The sequence below is a fragment of the Callithrix jacchus genome, chromosome 5, assembly GCF_049354715.1.
Source record: "Callithrix jacchus isolate 240 chromosome 5, calJac240_pri, whole genome shotgun sequence".
Classification (NCBI taxonomy): Eukaryota; Metazoa; Chordata; class Mammalia; order Primates; family Cebidae; genus Callithrix; species Callithrix jacchus.
Window position 1 is genome coordinate 11,648,762 of NC_133506.1, and position 19,496 is coordinate 11,668,257.

General features: G+C 49.4%; 1 protein-coding gene across 4 annotated transcripts in view; it reads left to right on the forward strand.

Moving 5' to 3' along the window:
• Window positions 1–14,920: 14,920 nt before the first annotated feature.
• The window catches only part of SMOX (spermine oxidase), a 41,440-nt gene continuing 36,864 nt past the window's right edge, over window positions 14,921–19,496 (forward strand). For all 4 annotated transcript variants that reach the window (XM_035298296.3, XM_078375467.1, XM_035298295.3 and 1 more), the window contains exon 1: window positions 14,921–15,070. The gene's annotated coding sequence lies outside the window, so the exon portion shown is untranslated. The remainder of the gene's footprint in view (window positions 15,071–19,496) is intronic.

The window sequence follows — 19,496 nt, forward strand, 5'->3', positions numbered from 1 at the left end:
CCCAGGCAGGAGGATGGCTGTGATCGCGCTAGTGCACCCCAGTTTGGGCAACGAGACCCTGTCTCAAAAAAAGGAAAAGATGAAAATGATAAATGTGCTTTGTATATTTTACTACATGCACACACACACACATGTTGGGCAGAAGAAATCAAGAATTTCATTGTGGCCACGTTAAGTTTGAGGTGCTCAGGAGGTAGTTGGATTAAAATCCAATCTCAACTGAGTGACCAGGGATCTAGATGTAGATTCGGCAGACACCATGGGGCTGGGGAATGTGTGGGAAAGGAGAGGTGGTCAGGAATAAGATGAGCCCTCCCGCATTCAGAGGAGCATTGTCCAGAGAGGCAGGAGGAAAACCCGGAGTGTGTAGGGTCTTAGATGGCTAGAGCAGAAAGCCTTCCCGGAGGGAGGAAGCGATCAGTGTTTTTGAGAGACTGAGTGAGCTGGGGACCATCAGATTTGGCCACATGGGAGGTGCTGGAAAAGGAAGCTCCTTGCAGTGGGCTGGGAAGAGAATGAAGGAGCTGGGAATGGGAAGGACCCACAACCCTTGCAGAAGTTTTGCTGTGAATATCACTGAGGAGGGGTGTGGTCGCTAGAGGCAGATAAGGAGGTTAGGGTAATCTTGTTTTGTTTAGCTGGAAAATATGTGCATGTTTATGGGAACGGTCCATGAGAGAGGGAGAGATGGAAGAAACAGGAGAGGAGGGAGAACTGAAGGAGAAGGGACACAGAAGGGACACCAAACTTCCGGATCTGAAACTCCAAGGGTGGGGCTCAGCCAGCTGCTTTTTACAAGCTCTCCAGGTGATTCTGAAAGTTTGAGAAGTGCTGAAGGAGGGCTTTTGCTGGGAGCAGGATGCCTCCTCTGTCTCAGAAGGGACAACAGAGTGGGACAGATCACCTGTAGGACAGGGTTGAGTGATTTCTGCAGCGGTGCTCCCTGTCTCTCAGAGCTCCCTGGGGTGTGTGCAGACAGCACAGTAGGTGGGTCTAACTCCATCAGTGATTCTCAAAGTGAGCTTGATGGGCCAGCAGCATCGGCAGCACCAGGAAACTAAGAAATGCAAACCGTGGGGCAGCACACCAAACCTCCGGATCTGCAACTCCGAGGGTGGGGCTCAGCCAGCTGCTGTTTACAAGCTCTCCAGGTGATTCCGAAAGTTTGAGAAGTGCTGAAGGAGGGCGAAGGAGCCCAGGGCATGCAGGTGACCCGAAACGTCTAGGTGAGAATGGCTTCAGTTCTTCGAGGAGGCAGAAGTTCCTGGTGGTTTGAGCTCCAGGGGTGTCGTCTCTCTTCAGCAGGAACACAACTATAAACCCTGGAAACTTCCAAGCATGGAATGCCATTTACAGGAACTCTAAATCTTTCTAATGAAAGATGATTTTTCAAGGCAAACAACACACTTCAAAGGTACCTATTCTTTTTCCACACCCGAATTTGAGTATCAGGTTTCTGGTATCTTGATCTTTGCTCCTGCCCACCGTGCTTTGAAAGGACCCTGGACTCTCTCTTCCTAGGTCACCTCTTTCAGCGTTGTCACAAAGACCTTCTTGGGGCCTGGTCCATCTCTCCACATGGCTCAATTCCAGTTTTCTTTTCTCTTGGGAAATAGCAGTGAACTGGCTAGACCATTCTCTGTGGGAGGCCTTTTTCTTCTCTGCTGAAATAATGACAAAGATGACTCAGCCTCTCCCAACCTCCAGGATTTCCCAGTCCTTCCAGTGACTCAGAGGATGGTCTGTTTAATGGGCAACTAACAGCTCCTCCCAGGATGTTGGCAGCCCCAGCCTCCCCCTACCTGAGTCACCAGTCCCGGGATGCTCCTGTCGAGGCACAGTTATCTCCGAGACCAGGGGAGGCAAGCCAAGAAAAATCAGCGATAAGTGCATCAGGAAAGAGGGTGGAAGCGGAAAGGCTGGATTTGTTCCTCATTTGCTGGTGGCTTGGGTAGACCAATGGAGGGCTCAGTGTCCCTATTTGAAAATGGGGAAATCATGTGTCCTGTGATATCAGCAGACTTGGTAGCCGCCCCAAGGGAGAGAAGATAAGACCAGTCATCTGGAACTTTCTGTGCAAAAGGAAGGGAGTCCTGGAGGGGGGTTTATCCTGGAGGATTTCTAGGCCAAGCTGTAGCAGGGGCAGAGCCTAGCAGGATGGTGGAGGAAGGTGGGGTGAGGGGCAGGGGTCAGATGTGGGGCGGGGTGGCCAGGGGCAGGGCTGGAGTGATAAGTGAGAGGCTGGGAAGCCTGGCGAGGAGGGCGCAGGGCACCTGGTGGAAACAGCAGCCCAAGACCTTGGTTGTGCGAGGCCCTCAATTTTGCCCTTCTTTCTTCTCCCTGACTCCTTCACTATTTCTCTTTGTTCTCCATTCTATTCCTCCCCCTTTTCTTTTCTTTTCTTTTTTTTTTTGAGATGGAGTTTTGCTCTTGTTGCCCAGGCTGGAATGCAATGGCACGATCTTGGCTCACCACAACCTCTGCCTCCTGGGTTCAAGTGATTCTGCTGCCTCAGCCTCCCGAGTAGTTGGGATTACAGGCACCCGCCACCACGCCCGGCTCATTTTGTATTTTTAGTAGAGATGGGGTTTCTCCATGTTGGTCAGGTTGGTCTCAAACTCCTAACCTCAGGTGATCCCCCGACCTCCGCCTCCCGAAGTGTTGGGATTACAGGTGTGAGTCATTGCACCCAGCCCCTCTTCGCTTTTCTCTCCTCCTTCCCTCTCTCTTGCATCACTGAGAGCATGGAGGCAGCCCTCCCATGGCTTGAGCATTTTCCTTCCTGTTTAGATAGTGAGTGGCATCTGCTTTTGGAGGCAGCCATCGGTCCATCCTGTTTACTTGTTGCTGATCCAGTGGGTTTTGGCCAGCGAGGACGTCCACCAGGACCCCCACAGGGTAGGGTGGGGACCAGGACGCAGACACACACAGGCACACACACAGTCATGACCAGGTCAGGCTGCTCCACTGGAGCCAATGTTTGGGATGCTGTGGGATTGGCAGCTGGGCTGAGGTCATCTCCTGTGCTGTTGAAACGGATGCCCCAGCCTGCCTGACATGGCTCAGGACTTGGAAAAGATCTGACTGAGGCTGAGTGTGTAGTCTGCAGCTGCTCGTAGGGTTGGGGGAGGAGTCAGAAGCAGAAAGGGTGATGCTGGAGGGACAATTATTAGTAGGCACCTTGTCTGGTAACAAGGGGCTTGGGGGATGGGTGCCCTTCACCACACCCCTTCTCTGTTCCACCTTCCCTGACCAGGCCCTTCCTTAATTCCTTTTTTTTTTTTTTTTTGAGACGTAGTCTTGCCCTGTTGCCAGGCTGAAGTGTAAAGGTGCTATCTGGGATTACTGCAACCTCCGCCTCCCGGGTTCAAGTGATTCTCCTGCCTCAGCCTCCTGATTAGCTGGGATTACAGGGGCCCGCCACCATGCCCAGCTAATTTTTGCATTTTTAGTAGAGACAGGGGAGGCTGGGCTCAAACCCCTGACTTCACGATCTGCCCACCTTGGCCTCCCAAAGTGCTGGGATTACAGGTGTGAGCCACTGCACCCGGCCTCTTAATTTTTGTGATTTAAGATGCACTCCTTTGTTTTTCTTGGTTTCCCTAAATGCTGTGCAGTGGCTACCATTCAAGATGGGCCTGGAGACAAATGTTTCCAGGGGCTGGTGGTGTGGGTGGAGAAATTGGGCAGGCCTGTGAGAGGACAGATGGTGGACGACACGGAATTTAAGCAGAAACATGGAGAAACCTGAGGCAAAAAAGATAGTGCTTGGAAGGCTGGGCATGGTGCCTCACACCTGTAACCCCAGCATTTTGGGAGGCCCAGGTGGGAAGATAGCTTGAGGCCAGGAGTTCAAGATCAGCCTGAGCAACACAGCAAGACTCTGTCTCTATAAAAATTAAAAAAAACTTGAAAAAAATCAAGCTGAAGAAGCTGATTAAAAAAATAATAACAGGCCAGGAGCAGTGGCTTATGCCTGTAATCCCAGCACTTTGGGAAGCTGAGGCAGGCAGATCACTTGAGATCAGGGGTTTGAGACCAGCCTGGGTGGTGAAACCCCATCTCTACCAAAAATACAAAAATTAGCCGGGTACAGTGGTGGGAGTCTCTAATCTCAGCTACTCGAGAGGTTGAGGCAGGAGAATCCCTTGAACCCAAGAGGTGGAAGTTGCAGTGAGCCAAGATTGCTTCATTGCACTCCAGTCTGGGTTTCAAGAGCAAAACTCCATCTAAATAAATAAATAAAATAAAACAATAATAAAAGAGAAAGGGGGCCAGGCACTGTGGCTCATGCCTATAATCCCAGCACTTTGGGAGGCCAAGGTGGGCAGATCACCTGAGGTCAGGATTTCGAGACCAGCCTGGCCAGCATGGAGAAACCTGTCTCTACTAAAAATACAAAGTTAGCTGGGCATGGTGGCGCATGTCTGTAATCTCAGCTACTTGGGAGACAGAGGCAGGAGAATCGTTTAAACCTGGGAGGTGGAGGCTGCAGTGAACTGAGATCATGCCATTGCACTCCAGGCTGGGCAACAAGAGCGAAACTATCTCAAAAAAGAAAGAAAGGAAGGAAGGAAGGAAGAAAGGAAGAAAGGGAGAAAGAAAGGGAAAAAAAGACAGGTGCTCTGATTTCAAGATACTTCCTATGACCTGACTCCTAAACTCTGAGATAAGGGCCTAAGCAAAGAAGAAATAACCAAGGAATAAAGAAAACTCATGTAAGCAGACTTTGGAGGAGTGACCTGGGCTGTTCCAAAGGGATCTGTGGGATTACTGAGGTCACCTGAAACTCCAGAAATCTGGCCTCTTGGGCTGATTACACACCAAGAATGACAGTGAAAATCCAAATAGCCCTCGGTTCGGGGGCCCAAATCTGCCACTCACTGCTATGTGATTGGGTCAGTGCTCCTACTAAAAAATATTCATTGTCTGCCTGAAATTCAGATGTAACCGGGTAGCCTGCATTTTCACACTTGCCAATCTGACAACCTCTCTGAACCTCCAAAGGGAAGATCCTAGCCCCTATTTGAGGCCACCAGCAGCAAATCTGGAATTACTTTGAAGCCTGGGGGATTTCACCTTAAAAATTCACATAAATTTGAAGCTCATCTCCATGTTTCTGTCCTTGTTTTGATATAAAACCGATATTAAATCATCCTGGTTAAAAAGCAAGTGTTTCAGCCAGACACTGTGTCTCATGCCTATAATCCCAGCCCTTTGGGAGGCTGAGGCTGGTGGATCACCTGAAGTCAGGAGTTCAAGACCACCTTGGCCAACATGGTGAAACCCCATCTCTATTAAAAATACAAAAATTAGCTGGGCTTGGTGGCAGGTACTTGTAATCTCAGCTATTTAGGAGTCTGAGGCAGGAGAATCTCTTGAATCTGGGAGGCAGAGGTTGCAGTGAGCCAAGATTGTGCCATTGAACTCCAGCCTGGGTGACAAGAGGGAAAATCCATCTCAAAAAAAAAAAAAACAAAAGCAAGTGTTTTTCACCTATTTACACCAGGCTATGGGCTGCTGCCTGTGCCCATCTTCCAGAGGGACCCAGGAAGACCTGAGCCACTGGTGCAATCCTGGGGCTCTTTACACCAGGCACCAGGAAACAAGAAAAAGAAGGGAAGGAGAGTGTGATTTTCAAAAGGTTACATTTTTTCCAGGTTTGTTGGTCAGATGCTAAAATAAAATATAATAAAATAGGTCACTTTTTTTTTGAGAGCAATGGTCTTGCTCTGTCGCCCAGGCTGAAGTGCAATGGCGTGATGTGATCTCAGCTCACTGCAACCTCCGCCTCCCCAATTCAAATGATTCTCCTGCCTCAGCCTCCTGAGAAGCTGGAATTACAGGCACATACCATCATGCCCGGCTAATTTTTGTACTTTTGTGGAGATGGGGTTTCACCATGTTGGCCAGGCTGGTCTTGAACTCCTGACCTCAGGTGATCTACCCGCCTCGGCCTCCCAAAGTGTTAGAATTACAGGCGTGAGCTGCTGCGCCTGGCCAAAAAGTCACATTTTGGATTTGGTCAATTCAAAGGACTCCATTTTTGCCTTTTGGTTGTGTGTTAATTATCTCTTCTTTCATGCAATGGGAATAATTTTAGTTAAACACATTAAATTTCCCATACTTGGCAAAATAAATGGTGGGCAATAGAGAGCTAGAGTCTTCAAAAAAGTGGGGAGGAGGCAAAGGGGTACAAACCCCCTGAAAACAGCAAAAGGTGCTTTTAGAGCAGTGACCACACCATGAACCCACCTAGAGATTTACAAAATGAGGATACCCAGGCTGCACCCCAGAATCATTGCATCAGAACCTTTGGGGATGGGACCCAGGCCTTGGCGGTTTTTAAAGCTTCCAACTTACAAGTGAGGTTGACACTATTGCTTTAGAGCTTTGCTGCTCCAAGTGTGGCCTGCAGACCAGTGGCCTCGGCCTCACCTGAGATCCGGTTCAAAATACAGAACCTCAGGCCAGTGGCCTTGGCCTCACCTGAGATCCGGTTCAAAATACAGAACCTCAGGCCCCACCCCATATCTGCTGAATCTGAACCTGCATTTTAACAAGGTCTCCAGGTGATTGTATGCAGTCTGCCTTAGTGACCTGTCAGGAGTTTCATCTTGATGGGTGGTCTCAGCAGTAGTTGGCCTCCTTCAATGGGGACCTGAAGGCCATGGAGGCTGGCCTTTCCATCAGAGCCTGCTGCAGTATATACCACCCGTGGGAGTACAAAATTGGAGATTTTATTCACAGGAGTGGAACCTGGATACATTCTTTGCCTAGGTCTACAAGTGTCTTCATCAATGCATCATTGTTCCATTGGGACAACCATACAGTAACCAAAGGTGTTGGCTGAAGGTCAGGGACTTCTGTCTTAAAGGAGAAACCTAAGGATTACCAGTCAGAATATACGTAGAGGAGATGATAAAGTATACAGTTTGGCCTGGCTTCAAATGCAATATTCATTTACTGCATGACTATAAAGGCCTGGTTTTAAGCCATGCACCTTCTTGTTTTCTAACTCTTTTTTCAATTATATGACACTGACACGAGTTATGAAAAGACTGGGCAAATGAGCGGGGTTCTTTGTTTGTCCTCTGTATCAGCCAATTATCATGACAGTGCTGTGAAACCCGTGAAATTGGCACATGACAATTCATATTTATTTCTCATGTGTGCAGGGTATCTGGAGACTCTACTGATCTCATGTATCTATAAGTTGACTGGGTGTTACAAGCTGAGCTAAGCTTGGATACATAAGAGGCTCTGCCTCAAGCTACTATTTGGGTGAGTTTGACTCTGGGTGCTGGATTGAGTTCTCGTCTGGTCATGTGTTCATTCTGTGGCCCTAGGCTGAACGGCAGTGGCTGTCTAGGAAAAGACTTTTAGGAGAGATGATAAAAGCACAAGAAGGAAGTGGAAACATGCAGGAACTCTTAAAGCTGAAGCTCAATAGGGACACACTACCACTTCTTCCCCATTTCATTGGCCAGGGAAAGCCACATTGTCAAACCTAATATCAGTAGGTAGGAAAATATAATCCTCCTTTCTGAGTCCATGGCAAGAATGTGGATGCAAAATACTATGTAGGGAAGTGAGGAACTGTGGCCAATACATCAATCCACTATATCCTCCAACTGGAAACTACATTTTCTCAGAGATACATGACCTATCCCTTTATAAAATCCCTCATGGCAAAGACTGCTGGCTGTTCACCAAATATCACTTTCCTACCCTTCCTGGGTACACAGCTAGGACACATTTCCCAGCCTCCTTTGTACTTAGATGTGACTATGTGACTGGTTTTGGTCAATGGGATGTGAATGGAAGTAATGCCATTTTTTAAGCTAAGACTTTCCTCTGCTGCTGGTTTTATGCAGATTACTACAAGACCCTAATGGTTGCTGGAGGCACAAGATAGAATGAGCCTAGATCCCTGAATCACTGTGTGGAGGAAGGCTATTATGAACAGGAATATTCCTTTATGGTGTCGGTATGATCTAAACTTCTGTTATGTTTTAGCCATTATATTCTTGGGTCTCTGTTACACTAGCCAACATTATTATAACTAACATATTTCTTAAAGCCCTTCTTTGTTACTCTGCTTTCATCATACATGGTAACCCAATGCTCTGTGATGGTGGGTGTGAAGTGTACCACACATGAGAAATCTGATTGTGATCAATCTAATGTTTCAACACAAAATGGAATCTAAGTACTAATGTGGCAGAGACTGATGCTAATAATGACTGACATTTGGAGAGGACCTGACGGCTTAGACACCCTTTTCACACCCTTTATTCATTTTAATACCCACTACCTCCCTGAAAGACAGACTTTTACCATTACGCCCATTTTACAGATGACAAAATGGAGTTTTCCAAACTTGCTGAAGGCCTCATAGCTTGTCATTAGATACCCGCATCCGACCTCCTTTCTCTTGTTGTTCTGGGAGGAAACAATGAGGAAACTTCTCAGCTCCACTCCATTTTACCCCAATCAGGATCCAAAGGCCTCCTTGGTGAGGTAGAAAAACAGATTATACCCAAGGCTGCTGATGCTACTGGTGTGACTTGTAAGGAAAGTTTGAAGTTCCCAGGTTTTAGTTGAACCTGCCTGCCCTGGGAATCTGTTCTATAAGACAACAGCGAGGTCTTCCTGGGGGCTTCTGCTTGGTGGTAGATTACTTGCAAAGATGGCTGCCGAGGAGTCCTTCAATTACTGATGCACATTGGTTATAGGTTGAATTGTGTTCCCCAAATATGCTGGGGTTATAACCCTGAGTATCATAGGATATGACCTTAGTTGAAGATAAGGCACGATATAGTGGCTGGTCGTGGTGGCTCATGCCTGTAATCCCAGCACTTTGGGAGGCTGAGGCAGGCAGATCACAAGGTCAAGAGTTCAAGACCAGTCTGGCAAACATGGCGAAACCCTGTCTCGACTAAAAACACAAAAATTAGCTGGGCATGGTGGCGCGTGCCTGTAATCTCAGCTACTTGGGAGGCTGAGGCAGAAAAATTGATTGAACTGGGACCCGGGAGGCAGAGATTGCAGTGAGCCAAGATCACGCCACTGCATTCCAGCCTGGGATACCAGAGCAAGACTCCGTCTCAAAAAAAAAAAAGGCATGATATATTGTGTGTGTATATATACACCATATATTGTATGTGTGTGTGTATACACACAACATATATCACATATATACACACACATACATGATATATATTGTGTATGTATATACACACACATATGTATGTTTTTGTCCATGGTTCTTAGTTCATAACTCCCATAGCCCTTATTATTTCCTAAGTGACCACAACATATCTTTTATTAAAAGTATTTGTCCTTTTGTCTTTGGTTCCTGAAGTATCTTCAGAACAGCCTCAGAGCCATGAAGGTGAAAGGCAGTCTTTTGTCATAATGCTGGGGGACTTCAGGCCTCAGAAGACAGAATTGCTCTATCTGACCTTCTTCATCCTCCTTTCACCTGCTTCTTTTTCTCCCTAAGGCAGGCCGTAGAAATTAAAGACACATTCTAATTTGCCCCCATTTTTCCAGCTTGGAGCCAGTCATAAATAAATTCTGATTTATCTAATTGCAGGTCATAAAATCCTCATTTCAGAGGGGTCTTGCCCCATATCCTGGAGGAAGGAATGCTTCAATGGAGAGGCTAAGAGGAATCTGAACAGACAGGCCTTGCTGGGTTTCCCTACTCAGTCTATTAGTATTAGATCATACAATTTTTGTCTAATCACATTTCTACACAGTTGTCCTTATACCAATCATGTCTATGCAATGAAGTCTCCATAGATGGCCCAAGAAGAGGGGCTCAGGGAGTTTCTGGACAGCTGAACTCATAAGAAGGTAAACAAGAACTCATCCAGGTGCCCACCCCAACTCCACGAGAATGGAAGCCCCTGTTCTCAGGATTTTTCCAGACCTCACCCTATATAATCCCTTCATCTGGCTATTTATTTGTATTATTTAAATAAAGGTATTTAATTAATTAAATAATGTGTTTTCTTTCTTTCACTGTCAGAAATATTTGTATCCTTTAAAATAAATATTCTTTTTTTTTTTTTTTTTGAGACAAGAGTCTCCCTGTCACCAGTCTGGAGTGCAGTGCAGTAGCGCGAGCTCGGCTCACTGCAACCTCTGTCTCCCAGGTTCAAGTGATTCTCCTGCCTCAGCCTCCCAAGTAGCTGGGACTACAGGCTTGTGCCACCATGTTCAGCTAAGTTTTGTAATTTTAATACAGACGGGGTTTCACCATATTGGCCAGGATAGTCTCGATCTCTTGACCTCATGATCTGCCCACCTTCGCCTCCCAAAGTGCTGGGATTACAGGTGTGAGCCACCCTCCCCAGTCTTTTTTTTTTTTTTTGAGATGATCACTCTCTTGCCCGGGCTGGACTGCAGTGGCACCATCTTGGCTCATTACAACCTCTGCCTCCCAGGTTCCAGTGATTCTCTTGCCTCAGCCTCCCGAGTATCTGGGAATACAGGCACTCACCACCATGCCTGGCCTTTTTTTTTTTTTGAGACAAACCGTCACTCTGTTACCCAGGCTGGAGTGCAGTCGTCTGATCTTGGTTCACTGCAACTTCCACATCTGGGTTAAAGCGATTCTCATGCTTCAGCCTCCCGAGTAGCTGGGATTACAGGTGCCCGCCACCACACTTGGCCCAGTTTTTTATTAGTAGTAGAGACTGGGTTTTGCCATGTTGGCCAGGCTGATCTTGAACTCCAGATGTCAGGTGATCTACCCTCCTTGTCCTCCCAAAGTGATGGGATTACAGGTGTAAGCCGCCATGCCTGGTCTAAAATATCCTTTTTAATAAACTGGTAAACATGTTTCCCTGAGCTTTGTGAGCCACTCTAGCAAATTAATCAAGCCCAAAGAAGGGACCATGGAAACCCTAACTTGAAGCTGGTTGGTCAGAAGTTCCAGAGGCCTTGACCTGTAACAGGTATGTGAAGCAGGGGAAGTCTTGTGGGACTGAGCCCTCAACCTGTGGGATCTGACACTATCTCTAGATAGATAGCATAGGAATTGAGTTGCATTAGAAGATGCTCAGCAGGTGAATTGCTTGCTTACCTGTTGGGGAGCAGTCTCCCATATTTGGTCACAGAAGTGTTCTGTGTTGATTGTTGGGGTGTGAGAGCCGAGGATAAAGAGTTTGTTTTTCAGCCCCTCAGGTTTTTACAGAGGTAATCCAGTTAAATGAAGTCATTAGGGTCGGCCCTAATCCAATGTGAGTGGTGTCCTTATAAGAAGAGGAGATTTGAGCCGGGCATGGAGCTCGTGCCTCTAAGGAGGCCAAGGTGGGGGGATCACAAGGTCAGGAGTTTGAGACCAGCCTGGCCAATATGGTGAAACCTCATCTCTACTGAAAATACAAAATTGGCTGGACATGGTGGTAGGCACCTGTAGTCCCAGCTACTCAGAAGGCTGAGGCAGAAGAATTGCTTGAACCTGGGAGGCAGAGGTTGCAGTAAGCTGAGATTGTGCCACTGTACTCCAGCCTGGGTGACAGAGCGAGACTCCATCTTAAAAAAAAAAAGAAGAAAAAAAAAAGGAGATTTGAGGGATCAAGAACTCAATGGAAGATGATGGCAGACATGGCGGTGAAGCCAATGAACAGTGGAGTGCCAGAAAACTACCAGAAGATGGGAAAGAGCCTGGAACAGATTCTCCCTTCTAGAGGGAACCCATCTACACTTTGATTTTGGATTAATGCCCTCTAGAACTGTGAGAAACTAAATTTCAGTTGTTTAAGTCCCTAGTCTGTGGCATTTTGTAATGGAAGCCCTAGCAAATGAGTACAATACCCCACTCTTTCCATCAAGAGGTGGAGTTGATTTATCCTTCCCTTGAATATGGGCTGGCCTTATGACTTTCTTCAGCCATAGAATGTGGTAGAAATCACGGCTTGGCAGTTCTGAGTCTGGGTCTTAAGATGTTTGGTTGTTTCCATATTCACCCTCTGGGAAGCCAAGCCACCATGTGCTAAGAAAGTCTAGGCTCTTCTGCTGGGGCGGTCCCATGGAGAGGGGTCATTTTGATTGTTCCAGCTTCAGCTAAGCTTCCAGCTAACGTCCGCGGTCAATGTCACATACAGCAGAACTGCCCAGCTGAGTCTAGCAAACCCCCAAGCTTGTGAGAAATAAAAAATCATTGTTGTTTTAAACCACTATGTTTTGGGGGCAGCTTGTTACATAGCAATGGGTAACTGAGATGTACGTCTTCATTTTCTGGGGGGCAAGTACTCCAACATCTCTGCCACTGTTGCCCTTAAAGCCTCTAGCACCATCCTTGCCACCCTCCCGATGGATTCTGGGTGACTCCTGCCTCCTCACATTGCTTGCTTCTCTTCTTTTTTATTTTTTAAGAATATGTTCTGGCTGGTGCAGTGGCTCATGCCTGTAATCCCAGCACTTTGGGAGGCTGAGGTGGGTAGATCACCTGAGGTCAGGAGTACAAGATCAGCCTGGCCAACATAGCGAAACCCCGTCTCTACTAAAAAATACAAAAAGTTAGCTGGGCATGGTAGTGGGTACCTGTAATCCCAGCTACTCGGGAGGCTGAGGCAGGAGAATCGCTTGAACCTGGGAGGTGGAGGTTGCAGCGAGCCGAGATCATATCATTGCACTCCAGCCTGGGCAACAGGAGTGAAACTCTGTCAAAAAAACAAAACAAAGCAAAACGAAATGACAACAACAACACCAACAAAAACTAAGTACATTCTATTTGATGTTCCCAGCATTGCTCCTTCTATACACTAATTTTCAGTGGTATATCTTGTTGGTAGGGCCTGGGTGCTGCCAGTATTTCAGCTGCAAAGGAGACTGGGAAAGAATGTTTTCTGGCTTTGGTATGTGGTGAGGGGTTGGGGATTCATGACATGGAAAGGTCCCCTAACATAGAAGGATGTTCAAGGCCGGGTGCGGTGGATCATGCCTGTAATCCCAGCGCTTTGGAAGGCTGAGGGGAGCAGATCACCTGAGGTCAGGATATCCTGGCCAACATGGTGAAACCTCGTCTCTACTAAAAATACAAGAAAATTAGCTGGGCGTGGTGGTATGCACATGTAGTCCAAGCTACTCAGGAGGCTGAGGGAGGAGAATTGCTTGGACCTGGGAGGTGGAGGTTGCAGTGAGCGGAGGTTGCAGTGAGCCAAGATTGTGCCACTGCCCTTCAGCCTGGTGAAAGAGTGAGACTCCATCTCAAAAAAAAAAAAAAAAAAGAGAAGGATGTTCAAAAGGTGCTGGCACCCCTGAAATCAAATGAAGGTCTTCAACCATGGCCAGTACTTTTTGGGAACTTAATGTGTTCTTGGCACACAGCTCTGGGTCTGTTCGCCTTCTAAAGGTAAAGAGAGCCCTGAAATCACCTTTCGTCACTCTCCATCCGCATGAGTTAGGATGGATTGACTCCAGGGAGGGTGTGTGACTCAGACTCAACTAATTGGAACATCAGAACCTCAGTGATTAGTTTGGGATGATATGTGAACCATTCCATGCCAACTAGGTGTCACGTTGGCTTTTTGCTGAAATAAATGAGGACTTGGGTTGTGAGGGTGGAGCCTAGAGCTGCTGGAAGCCAACTTCCTACTGTAAAGAACAGAGATGAAAGATGGGGGAAGGAAGACCAAGTTCTGATGTATTTTGTGCTTCTTTGCACCTGAATCACCAGCTTTTATGTGAGCATATAAATTACCTGTCTGCTTACACCAAGCCAATTTGCATAGTTTCCCATTATTTCTAATTCATCAAGTCCATATTAATATTTTTATTTAATAAACTCTTTTAAATTATTTTTATTTTTATTTTTTGAGGCAGTGTCTTGCTCTGTCGCCCAGGCTAGAGTGCAGTGGTACGATCTAGGCTCACTGCAATCTCCACCTCCCAGATTAAGCGATTCTCCTGTCTCAGCCTCTTCAGAAGCTGGGGTTACAGGCGAATGTAACCATGCTCGGTTAATTTTTGTATTTGGCGGGGCATAGTGGCTCATGCCTGTAATCCCAGCACTTTGGAGGCCAAGGCGGGTGGATCACCTGAGGTCGGGAGTTCAAGACCAGCCTGACCAACATGGTGAAACCCCATCTAAAAAAAAAAAAAATTTTTTTTTTGTATTTTTAGTAGAGGCAGGGTGATCCGCCTGTATTGGCCTCCCAAAGTGCTGGGATTACAGGCATGAGCCACCGAGCCCAGCTTTATTTAATAAACTCTTTGGAGTAGGTACTATTTATTAACCCTATTTTACAAATGAAGAAACTGAAGCTAAGAGATTTAAGTCGTTTACCTAAGGCTACGTAGGGGCAGAATTCAAATTCTGAGGGCTAACGAACAAATATTCCGCTCTCCTTGGTGACCCAGGAAGATTCACAGAAGTGGGTGTCACCTATAGACTGACATTTAACCCTAAGAGGGCACAGGGATTTGTGGGGAAAAGTACGGAGAAGAGGCTTCCAGGGGATGGAACAGCCTGGTCAATGACAAGGCCTTTTCTGCTGAGAGAAAACCTCACCTGAAATTCACTTGCCCAGTCCTGAAGCCTGTCCCCAAACGGTTCTCTCTTGGAGGGGGAGCATCAAACCTCATTTCTCCAGGGCGACCTCTACCCTCCAGGCTTCTGAACCTCTGCCGCCCCATGCTCCGCGCCGGGGCCTGTCCCGCGGTGGGTCCCCTGCGGGAGGAGGACCGTGCTAGCGAGGGACTTGATGCGGGCTCAGATGGGGGCGCGGGGCCCGGGTTTCCGAGGCAGGGATCGAGCAGTCTCGGGCTTCAGTGGACTCCAGCTTCCCGGCTCCCGGCGGGTCGGGTCGGGGGAGGAGCTCGGCGCGTCCCCGCCCAGAGGCGGAGCGGAGGGCCGGGCCCGAGCGGGGTGGGTAGGGGACGCGAGGCGGAGCGGGGCCCCACACAGGCCGCGGCGGCTGGCTCGGGCCCCTACGGTCCCGGCGGCGGCTGGAGGAGGAAGCCAGGCGGCTGGCGGAGGAGGAGAGACGGAGGAGGCCGAGGCCGGAGCGCCGCTCGCCGCAGACTTACTTCCCCGGCTCAGCAGGGAAAGGTACGGGGCGCCGGCTCTCCGGCCGCGGGCCCGGGTTCTCAGCCTCCCCCCCAGCGCAGGCAGGGGCTGCGGCTGCCGCGAGAGGGTGAGGGGCCCGGAGCGGTCCCCGAGGGCTCGGTCGGCCCGGGGTTGGGGCGGCCAGCGCGGCGCTCAGGCGCTCGGGCGGGGGTGCGGGGCGTTCCGGTTGGCTCGCAGGAGCGGTGGGCGCCGCGCCCCCCTGACTCCTGCGGGGGAAAGCAGTGGTTTGGGCCGGGGTGGTGGCGATCCCGGCGCCAGAGCTGCGCGGCCCGGGCTGGGCGCTGTGGGTAGAGGGCCGGCCGGACCCCCAGGCTGTGTGCGGGAGGGGAGCGTCCAGGGCGCCAGCAGGCGCGCTCCGTGGGCGCAGACAAAGCCGGGCGCGGACGCCCCGCGACGACTCGGGCTGCCAGACGAGTGGGCACCGGGGAGAGGAGAGGTGGCTCCCGGGTGATGACCCGAGCGCCGATAGAGGCTGGGCTGATTTCTCCCTCTGGGCTCCGGGCGTCCGGGTAGTCCCCTTGGGAGCCCCGGGCAGGGAGAGGAGCAGCGTTCTCCTAAGGGCCAACTAGGGGCTCATGGGTTGCCCCGGGCTTAGCGGGAGCCGGGCTCGCAAAGAGATCGGTGTGTTCGAGGGCTCACAGTGGGGGAGGGGCTGAGGAAAGCCACTGCCCTGGGGTGGGGGCGAGAGCTCCATTACTGCAGATGAGGGGCCCGTGGAGCTTGAGCCAGGGGGGCTTGGCCTGATGAGATACGCGAGGTGGCTGGCACGCATAGTGAGAGGTAGCCACAGGTTGTTTGCAGAGCCTGCTGTTGGTGGCACATCACATACCAGTCTGTAGGGGCAACTTGGCCGTGATTGGAGCCAGCAGCAGGTGCTTCAGGGTTACAGGGAGCAGCGCAGGCCGAGGTGCCAAGCATCCGAAAGTGTGTTTAGGGAAGGCCCCACATTTGCTTTCGGCCACCCCTGCCCCCTTCCCTCTTGTTAGGATGAGGAAGCATCCCAATTCTTGCCGCTGGCTCTGCCTCCGCTGGGGCTCCAAGGTCCTCCCCCGTCCCCCTTTCTGCAGTTACCTCCCCTCTTTCCAGTGTTAGAAGCAGCTCCTTTCCACCGAATCGTCCACAGCACTATAAGAAATATGCTTTGGCACACTGTCTCCCCAATTTTAGAGCCCCCTTTTTGCCTTAATCCCTCATTCCCTCCAGCTTCGGACCTTCTTCCCTTCACCGCAGAACTTCTCTGGCAAGCCTTCTGCACTCGCTCGTTCAGAGCACAGCTCTTCGGTTCTTTAGCGGGCTTGCCCTGACTGCTTCGGTCCCACCCCTTCACTGAAACGGCCTCAGCCCAGCTCTCCAGTGAGCTCCACGCCCCCACAAGCAGGTCTTCTTCCATCTCTCCTGGTCTCCTTCAATACTCTCCTTCAAGAACCAGTGTCCTCCCTTGGCTTCTTCTGGTTTTCTTCCCTCCTTGGCTGCCTTTTTTCTTAGATTTCTTTTCAGACAACTCCTTCACTCAGCTCCAAATGTTGGAGGACCCCAGGGCTCTGTCTGTGGCACCTTTCTCTTCCCTATTTATAACCCCCTCCCGTTTCATTCTTTCTTATGATTTTAAAAATCAAGCATCAATTTGCAAACACACAAATCTTAAATGTTCGTCGTTCTCATGATTTTAAAGAGCAAATTTTATCTCCACCCCCAGCCTCTCTACCTAACCCTCCATCTGATGGTTTATGATGTTCTGGATGACAAAAAACTTAATGCGGACGAAACAGAACCCTGCCGCCACTCCCCAGGCCTTCCCTTCTCAGTGAATGGCCCATCATCTACTCACCTTTTTTTTTTTTTTTTGAGATGCAGTTTCACTCTTGTCACCCAGGCTGGAGTGCAATGGCACGATTTCCGCTCACTATAACCTCCGCCTCCTGAGTTCAAGTTCTCTTGCCTCAGCCTTCTGAGTAGCTGGGATTACAGGTAACCACTACTATGCCTGGCTAATTTTTGTATTTTTAGTAGAGATGAGGTTTCACCATGTTGCCCAGACTCGTCTCGAACTCTTGATCTCAGGTAATCCACCTGAGGCCTCTCAAAGTATTGAGATTACAGGCGTGAGCAACTGCACCTAGCCCATCTACTCACTTTTTAAGATGGGAAACAAGGGGGCACAACTCCACCAAGAGCAAGTCCTTTTGGTTCTTTTCACAACATTGATCTCAGGCCTGCTCTCTGTGCTCTGACTCCACTGTTATGCCCCAGGCTACCTGCCCTAAGCCAAGCCAAGCCACCTAACCCTCTCCCCAGGTCTGCACTTGCCCTCCTCTGATCTATTTTAGCAGAACAGCAAGAATGATATAGAAACTTTTGATGCGACCACCTTATTTCTCTAAAATTCTTGATAGTTCCCTATCACACTTGAATACAATCTTAAAGCTTTCCCCTAGCCTATCAGACCCTTCACATTCTGGCCACTGCTGACCTCCCCAGCCTTATCTTGACCACTGTCCACTTTGCATTCTCCCTGACAGACATATCTGAGTCATTTCTGCCCTCTGGACACACTAAGCTTTTTCCTGCCCCAGGACCTTTGCTTGTGTTGTCTTGTCTGCCAGGAGTGCTTTTCCAGTGCCCTTTACTGGCCTGGCTTTGCTCTTTCTTATTTTTAAGGTCTTCACTTAATTATCCATTCCTCAATGCCTTCCCAGTCTTGGGAAGTCCCCCATAATTCATCACAGCACCTGACTTACTTTCCTTATTATGTTTATCACAGTTTGCAACCATTTGTTACCGTTGTTTGTGTGCTTGATGTATCTAGCTTCTTAAGGGCTGGAACCCTGACTGAATGGACCAGTGCTGTATCTGGAGCATCGAGCACAGTGCCTAGCACAGAGTGGATGCCCAGGAAATCTTTAGCCAGGTGGGCAGGTTGGGGCTGGGTTGTGCAGAAAGGTGGGTATTGCAGTGAGCACAGGAGCCCCCTTTAAACCTCAAGTGACCTTGAGGATCTTTATTTTCTTTCCACAAAAGCAATTGTGCAGATTGCTGCAAGAATCTAAGGGCGGTAATGGGATGTGAAAAAGGGAAGGGGAGAAGGTACAGGCGGTTGGAGGGCAGGCCTGTATGCTGAGGGCAGCCGGTGGGCTGTGAGCCTGTGTTTGTCACTGTGGTTGGGAGAAATGATTTCCTTTGCTTTCTTTGGTAGAAATCCAGGCTGGGTCAGCAGAGGGATATGTGTGCATGTTGGGTGGGAGGGAGATCAGATCCTCTAGCTCAGGAGATGTGGGCAGTCTGGGCAACCAGGGATTGATTTCAGCCCACTCTCTTGGGTGACTGCTGGGTGCAGTCTCTCTTTAGACCCCTGCCTTTCTACCCACAGCTCTTCAGTTTGCCCAGAGGAGCCAGTTGAGCATTGAATTGTGTGACTGGATGAAAGACCAAGAGCCAGGGGACCAGAGATCTGGGAGGAAGGGGAGCTGGGCCCCGGACAGGGGGACAGGGGCGGACCGAGGTAACACCATGGGGTGGATGTTAGAGCTAGAGGCGGTGGTTCAGATCTGGGATCAGGCTGGCATGACTAGGAAAGGCCTTGAGCTGGGAAAGGAGGGGATGAGGAGGGCATCCTGGGTGGGAGGAATCAAGCAGAGGCCAAGTGGCAGGGCAGGGCCCCGGCATACTCACTGGATGCCCCACATTGTTGTAAGGACTCAGCAAATGTTAACTCCTTTAATCCTCTTAACGGCTCTATAAAGTAGGTCTTATTCCCATTTTACAGATGGGAAGACTAAGGCACAGTCATACAACTAAATAATGACAGAGTGAGGATTCAATTCAGCAGCTTGGCTCTGGAATCCATGCTTGAAACCACTCCACTCTGTCACTTCTCTCATGCTTCTGTTTTTTTTTTTTGAGACGGAGTTTCGCTGTTGTTACCCAGACTGGAGTGCAATGGCACGATCTCGGCTCACCGCAACCTCCACCTCCTGGGTTCAAGCAATTCTCCTGCCTCAGCCTCCCGAGTAGCTGGGACTACAGGCGCGCACCACCATGCCCAGCTAATTTTTGTATTTTTAGTAGAACGGGGTTTCACCTTGTTGACCAGGATGGTCTCGATCTCTTGACCTCGTGATCCACCCGCCTCAGCTTCCCAAAGTGCTGGGATTATAGGCGTGAGCCACCGTGCCCAGCTGCTTCTCAGTTATGTGTCAGCTGAGGGATTCCTAACAAGAGGCTTTTCCTGCTTCCCAGAGTTGCCTGGCCTGGAGGCTGCGGAGATGGGAAAGACGTTACACCCTTGGCCGGGCACAGTGGCTCATGCCTGTAATCCCAGCACTTTGGGAGGCCGAGGTGGGTGGATCACGAGGTCAGGAGTTCAAGACCATCCTGACCAACATGGTGAAACCCCGTCTCTACTAAAAAT